The 7338-nt window shown below is 47.3% G+C and overlaps 1 pseudogene; it reads right to left on the reverse strand.

Annotated features, from left to right (window-relative positions):
* Positions 1–6998: 6998 nt before the first annotated feature.
* Positions 6999–7098, reverse strand: LOC125611569 (annotated as a pseudogene).
* Between the last annotated feature and the right edge of the window lie 240 nt (positions 7099–7338).

Genomic DNA, 7338 nt, shown 5'->3' on the forward strand with positions numbered 1-7338 from the left:
TATCTGCTGCTGTTCTGTGTGCTCCAACTTCTCCCCAGGGAACAGGCTCAGCCAAGCCTCTCTTAACCTACCTGGGTAGCAGCCCCTCCTTAATGGATGGGGAGTGCCAGCCACCACCTGCTCTGCTTCACAGTGCACCAGTGGCCCTGTACAACCCCTCACATGAGTAAGGTGTAGATAATTGCAGCCTCTTTGAGCCTTCTCTTCCTTGGGTCCACCTAAACAAAAAGTGCTCTGGGCATCTGTTTCAGCCAGTATGCCTGGTAGGCTTATCTTATTGACAGTTATTAGCCCAAACAGCACTTCCTACCTGGAGGTGAGATCTCATACCAACACAAATTCAGGGTTCCACCTGGTAAAGAGCCCAGTCTCCAACCCGTACCAAGCAAGCCAAGCCCTGGCCTGTCATGGGGTCCTGGACCCAGCACCTTGCTCTCTAGGTAGTACCTGTCCTGACCCTTGCCCTGTCACCTCTTCAGAATCTTATTTCTCCTGCTATCTTCTTGCAGTGTGACTCAAGGATCTTGCAATCACAGCATGACTGGCAACTGTACCAGGAAAAACAGGTTCCTGGTATGGGAACAGCTGCCCTATCTGCAGAGCTACAAAGGTCAGGGTACTCCTTTGCATCTGGCTGTGGTCATCATACACTCCCTGTATCTGACATGGTCCACAGGCAAGGGTGGATCAGATGTACATAAGCTGCCCTGGGCCTGGAAAGATTTCTGGCCTGAGTCCTACAGAGGATCATGACATTCACCAGACTCCATCCTCTGTCTGGGTGTTGGGCCTAAGGCAGTTGCCACAGCCAAGGTGGGGCTCACCTTTCAGGCTGGCAGGGATGTAAGACATCACATGAACAGAGCCTAGACTGATTCTGAGGGCCTGAGAACATTTCTCAGAAAGGGGCTCAGGTTGATTACTGAAGCAGCTCAGTGTGGTGACCCTTAGATCACTGACCACAGGCCCTTCCAATTGGAATTACTGGAGTAAGCAGGGGAATCTCAATGAGTTCTCTACATGTGGGTCTGCAGCCCTGAATACACAAGAAGAGAACTTGGTAAGAGCTCCAGAGAGACTGGGGACTGTCAGGCCATACAGTCAGATGCCATTGCCGATGGATTTTACTGCTGAACAGAGTACTCAACATTACCAATCAGGTGGTTCCCAGTTGATTTTGTTCTGCTTCACTTTTTTGCCATTCTGGACCAAACAGGGTGCATATGTTAAGCAAGCACTCTACCACAGAGCTACACCCCAAGTCCTCTGCTTCAGTTTTCAATTGTCCTCTTCCCCAAAATGGGAAAAGAACAGTTGTTAGAAGGAAGAAATTCCATGTAGTCTTGGAAGCATTCTGCATGTTAATGAGACTAGCGGGCTGGTATTGGCTTTTGTGTGTGCAAGTGTGCTATGAAGAGAACAGTAATGACACAGGGCAAGGCCTTGGGGCAGCAAAAGATAGGGTGGGGGTAGGCATGAGGGGTGTTATGTGTGCGGGGCTAAAGCACAGACACACTGCCTGGACCTGATGCCCACTTACCTGCACCCACCCTTTGCTTGAACTGAAAGTACAGGGAGGCCTCATCTCAGTCTCTGAGGTTCTCAAGGCTCCTGAATTGTTGCCAGTGGGGTAGGGCAGACAAGGATGCTAAAAACCTGCCCTACCTGTATCACTGTTAGGACCAAAGTCCAGACCTGAAATGACTTCCTTTTTCTTTTCTGGATTCAAAGGTCCTTAATACGTGGACCAGATACAAGTCAGTGAGATTATCAGCTTGCTCAGTGAGAACGGGGGCTTCAGAACCAGGCCAGAGATCTTGTAGTACCCCATTGTGTAACACCTGTTAGATGAGCTAGCACCTTGCTGAGGAAGAGCACAACTTGTTCCATGAATTCAAGTGTGGTCCAAGCCCTAGTTGCCTGGGGGCAGCCAAGTGACAGCTTAGGCTTCACTCTGTCCCAGTTTGTCCACAGTTGAGGAAGAAGGATGCTGGCACCACGAAGTTGGCTGGGAGGCCTAGCACCCTAATTTCCTTTCCTTTAGTGAAAACAGTCAATTGCAATGAATATTCAGTACTCCTTAGTAGTACTAACTTTGGTGATAGTAAGTTCCCCATTGAAATAGAATTCAATCAGGATTGAACTGTACAAAGACAATAGATGATTGCCGGGCACAGTGGTACACTCCTGTAATCCCAGTGGCTCAGTAGGCTGAGACAGGAGGATCTCTAGTTCAAAGCCAGCCTCAGCAAAAGCTAGGCCCTAAGCAACTCAGTGAGACCCTGTCTCTAAATAAAATACAAAACAGGACTGAGGATGTGGCTCAGTGACCTCATAACCCTGAGTTTGACTCCTGCTACCTAAAAAAAGGGATTCTGTGATCTTCCCACCAGCGATTTTCCACACAAGTATCCTTTTTGCAAGATCCAGTGTTCACACTAGCATACCTGGCTTACTTCATCCCCAAAACAAATTATCAGAGGCTTCCACAAATGAGGTATCCTCTCCAGCACATCTGCAGGGGTTGCTTTACCTGAAGCCCTATGGCCTCACCCTCCTCACACACCTCTTCATGTTCCCCCCGCCACCCTAGCCTATGGGCTCAGGGCCACAGCCTTGGCGTCAGGTAGCCATAGTAACCACTGAGGTTCCCCAAATGCCCAGGTAAGTCCAAACCCCTGGCCAGTGTTCTTACCCTGTCCGCTTGGGTCAAGGAGCTTGTCAGGCTTGGGACCTACAGAAACCATCTCCTTGCCAACCCTCACATCCCAGAGCTGGAGCTCCACTGGGCCAGGACTGTCCTTAGGGCTCCTCAGCCCAGTGGAGTTTCTGCCCTGCCCTGACCTCTGCCCTGTCCATCTAGGAAACCACCTTGGTAGGAAAAGTTCTGCTGAGGAGAGGTCTAGGCAGTCAGGTGTGGCCACCTGAGGGAAGCACCAGCAATTGGGGCTGTTCCCTTCTTGCTGGCCCTTTACCTCATTTTCTTTGGGCACCTCTAATGTCCCAAGTGCTGACTCTTGGCCTTAAGGACAGGGTTTAAGCATTTCAGTTCAATGAAAGGTCTGGGTTATGGATCAAGGGACAGATTATCTTAATTCTGGAGTCAGCAACTAACTCAGGAACAGAGTAGGAGGGTAAAGAGGGAGCTCTGTGAACATCTTATGCATTCAAAAGTCCTGAGGTCTGAGGGACCAGATGCCACCTGCACCCAAGGTGTTGGAAAGGAGTAGGTAGAGCCAGGTACAAGGGAGACAAGCGGCAAGAAGACTGACTCAATCTGCTGCAAGAAACCAAAAGGCAGATCACAGGGGTGGCAGAAAAGCAAGAAGGAATATCAGGGAGGCTTTGAGATGTCAGATCAGAGCCAGGCATGTGCTCCGGGGACTGGTAAGACTGGGAAAAAGGAAAAGGACAAGAACAGGTACCACCCACCCCCAGATTTCATCCACTTGTTAGCCAGACCAGTAGCCTAGAAGTGCCCCTCTTCTACTGGTCTCTCCAGGGCCGTATGGAGTCCAATTAGATTCTATGTCACTTGTAGAAAGCCAGCAGCTCACCTCCCCACCAGTGGATCACAAAAGGAACCCTCCTTCCCCTCACTCCTCCCTTCTCACAGGGTACCAGGCTGCCCAGTATCCTGCATTTCTGGAGAGGAGCTGGTACTATGTCCTGGCCTCTTCACATCCGCTGCCTGGGTCCCTCCCTTCCCCTTTCTGCAGAGTCTGCTCCCTCCCATCTCTGGCTTGGCTGGTGTCCTCCCAAATAAGCAGTGTACCTAGCATGTGTCAGGGACTCCCTCAAGCCTCCAGGATAAAGGGAAACTGCTTGTCTATTGAGTTTCCCGTTAACAAGGGTGAAACAACAGCAGAGGCCAGGAGTGTGTGCAAGAGGGGCAGAGGGCTCTGGCCTCACATTTGCAAGTTGTCCTGTGCTTCTTCCAAGATGCAGGATCACAGCAAACCAGGTTCTGCTTAGATTTCCCTAAGCTGGATGGGCTCCCTCAGCATCCTCCCAACACCTCATCCAGTACACTTTCACTAAGCTGCCTCCTTGATACATGCTGGGTACAGAAATAAGTGTTGGGGGACATGAACAAAGGGAGGCCTGACATGCTCTAGGACCAGGGAGCCAGACACCTATTCTTGGGACTCAAAACACCACGTTCATTTTGGACGTTTTAAGAACCTTTTCCTCCAAACTCCATCACCCAGAGGCTGGTCACTTCCAATTCCCCACAGACACTCCCAGAGTATGAATGCAGTGCTCACTTTTCTGGAGCCCAATTCTTGGTCACCCTTAAGGGTTTTCTCTCCTCTATCATCCTGTGGTCCCCTCTGCTCATTTTTGACTCTGCAGCAGGATGACAATGTTGCTCCTTCCTTTGTTTTAAAGCCCCTTAGGATGGCCCAGCCAGGATTTAGGATTGAGATGTTGCATTTCAATTAATGAACTCACTGATTAGCAAAGGTAACTGGTGGTCGTCTTGACAAGGGTGCTGGCAGATGTTAGGCAATGGAGGATATGCCAAGTAGAGAGAGTAAGTAACATCCTTGCCTTTGGAAACTTCACAGGGAGTCCAGGCAGGCAACACACATCTATACCTATGTTGTGTGCACCTGTTGGATAGGTATGGCCTAGCCTCCCAGGAAGGCCCACACTGACTGCAGCACAGGCAGGTTAGTTAGGATGGGGGTCGTAGTCAATGACTCAGCCCAGGTGACTTGGGTTAACCTAAGGAGGGTTTTCAGATATTTCCATGCAGCGGGCGAGGAATATGAGGAGCACTCTAGGCCAGAAGCCACATGTCATCAGACAGGGGGACAATTAGGGGACTCAGGATGGAACACATGGGCAAAGTTCACATTTGGATCATGTTACTGCCAGCAGTGATTGTGCATAGCCCTGGAAATGGAGAAGAAAAGCCAGATGCGGTGGTGCATGCCTATAATCCCAGCAGCTCAGGAGGCTGAGGCAGGAGGATCGCGAGTTCAAAGCCAGCCTCAACAACTTGGGGAGGCCCTAAGCAACTCAGCGAGACTCTGTTTTTAAACAAAATACAAAAAAGGGCTGGGGATGTGGCTCAGTGGTTGAGCGCCTCTGAGTTCAATTCCCAGTACCAAAAAAAAAGAAGAAGAAGAAGAAATCAAAGGGTAGAAGGGAGGGAGGGGGGAGAGTGAGAATGACTTCCAGAGAAAGTAGATTAGAAGCAGCATCCAGTGCTATCCTGGGAGATGTGTGGGCTCCCGCTGGACATAGCCATGACCGGTTTCTCTTCACTAAGCCAGGAAAGACAGACCCAGGACTGAAGCTTATTAAATATTACACATAGGCCCTGTAGAATGGGGCTTGCCTGGGGGTGCTGGGGTCAGTTAATTGACAGGTCATGAGGGACAAAGAGTGGCAGGGTCCAGAGAAGATGAGAAAAAAAAAAAAACTCCATCACCCAGATGATGAGAAAAATACAAAGACCACGGCTAGATAGGCTAGCCATGGTGCCCATTAGCCCACTTGTTCTCTGGGGGGCCTAAACATTCCCATGGGTCTGGCTGGGTTGTGTTCAGTGGGGATTAGGGATGGCCTCTCCTATTTGGTGACCGTAAAGAAAAGGCCCAGAGTAGGTACTGGCTCTCAAAGGGTGACTTGAAAATACTTGGAAATCCCTGTGGCTTGTTCAGGGGTCAACAAAATCAAGTTGATTTTCAAAACAGACCTTTGCTTCTTGTCCGTGTGGACCTTTGCACTAATACTGAAAAGGCAAGAGTGCCGGTGGAATCTGCTGGCCCAGGACACCAAACTGAGGCATCCCCATCATGTCCTGCCCCAAGATGCCCTCACAGAGCCTAATTTAAATCCATTAACCCCTTCTAGCTTCACTTCAGAAAGTCCTTGACAGAGCAGTACAATTATTAATTTTATTAAGTCTCTATCCTTAAGTACACATCCTTCCAATGTTCCATGTGACAAAAGGGAACGAGGACGTGCCAGGCACCAAAGCCCAAATTTTGCCTCAGAAAGGTACTCCTGCAGTCCTGAGCAGAGCCACCTCACAGCTGTCATTGTGTACTGAAAGGACAACCAAAGTACAAACTGGTTATGTACTCCCAGGGAATGTGACCAACATTTAATCTAAAATCAAAGAAGTGAGGCTGCCACCTTAAGGAAAACAAACAGTATTTGTTACGAATAATAATTAAGCTTTTGTAAGAAAATGAGAATTTTGTAAAACTTGCATCACTGCCACCATCTTAGTGGTTTCTCTATATTTAAAAACATTTCTGATTAGTTTAGTGATGATATTGTGTAATTTTTGTGTAACATACTGAAACTTCCAAATTTTGGAAGATTTCTATAACTCAGTAAATCAATCTTCTAAATAACCAATATGTGATATTATGTATGTATAGATCCATTTAAAATGCAAGGCAGGACATGGCTGTTGATATAACAGTACAAAATGTGCAATGATGTGGTTCCAGATTCCATAGCACAGTAACCTTTTTAAGAAACCATGTGCATACCTGGAATCCCAGCTACACTGGGAAGGTGAGATAGGAGGATCAGGAATTCGAGTTCAGTTTGGGTAACATCAAAACTCTTGTCTGCAAAGAAAAAAAACCAACCAACCAACCAACCATGATTGAATGAGTTTTTTTTTTTTTTTTTTTTTTTTGCAAATGTCTTCTCCCGGTTTGTAGTTTGTCTTTTCATCCTCCTGTATGTATGTATGTGTGTGTGTGTGTGTGTGTGTGTGTGTGTGTGTGTGTGTGTATATATAAATGTAGAATGCTGCTGAGCACCATGGTGCAAACCTGTAATTCTAGCCACTCAGGAGGCTCAGACAGGAGGATAGTGAGTTCAAAGCCAGCCTCAGGAACAGCACCAAGTAACTCAGTGAGACCCTGTTCTAAATAAAATACAAAATAGGACTGGGAATGTGGCTTGTGGTCAAGTGTCCCTGAGTTCAATCCCCAATACCCTCCATGCATATTTATATATATAGAGAGAGAGAATGCTTCATGAATTTGTATGTCATCCTTGCACTCGAGTCATGCTAATCTCTGTATTGTCCCAGTTTTAGTATGTTTGCTGTGAAAGCGACCACTTTTCATCCTCTTAACAGAGCAAAAGTTATTACTTTTGATAAAGTCAAATTTATTGATATTTTCTCTTATGAATTGTACTTTTAGCATCAAGTCTAAAAAGTCTTCATACAACCTTAGGGTCCAAACATTTTCTCCTGTATTTTTATTAAAAAAATTATAATTTTGATTTTACACTAAGTTTGTGACTCATTTTATTTATTTATTTTTTTTTTGTGGTGCTGGAGATTGCACCCAG

Source organism: Marmota marmota, unplaced genomic scaffold (genome assembly GCF_001458135.2).
Source record: "Marmota marmota marmota unplaced genomic scaffold, marMar, whole genome shotgun sequence".
Lineage (NCBI taxonomy): Eukaryota > Metazoa > Chordata > Mammalia > Rodentia > Sciuridae > Marmota > Marmota marmota.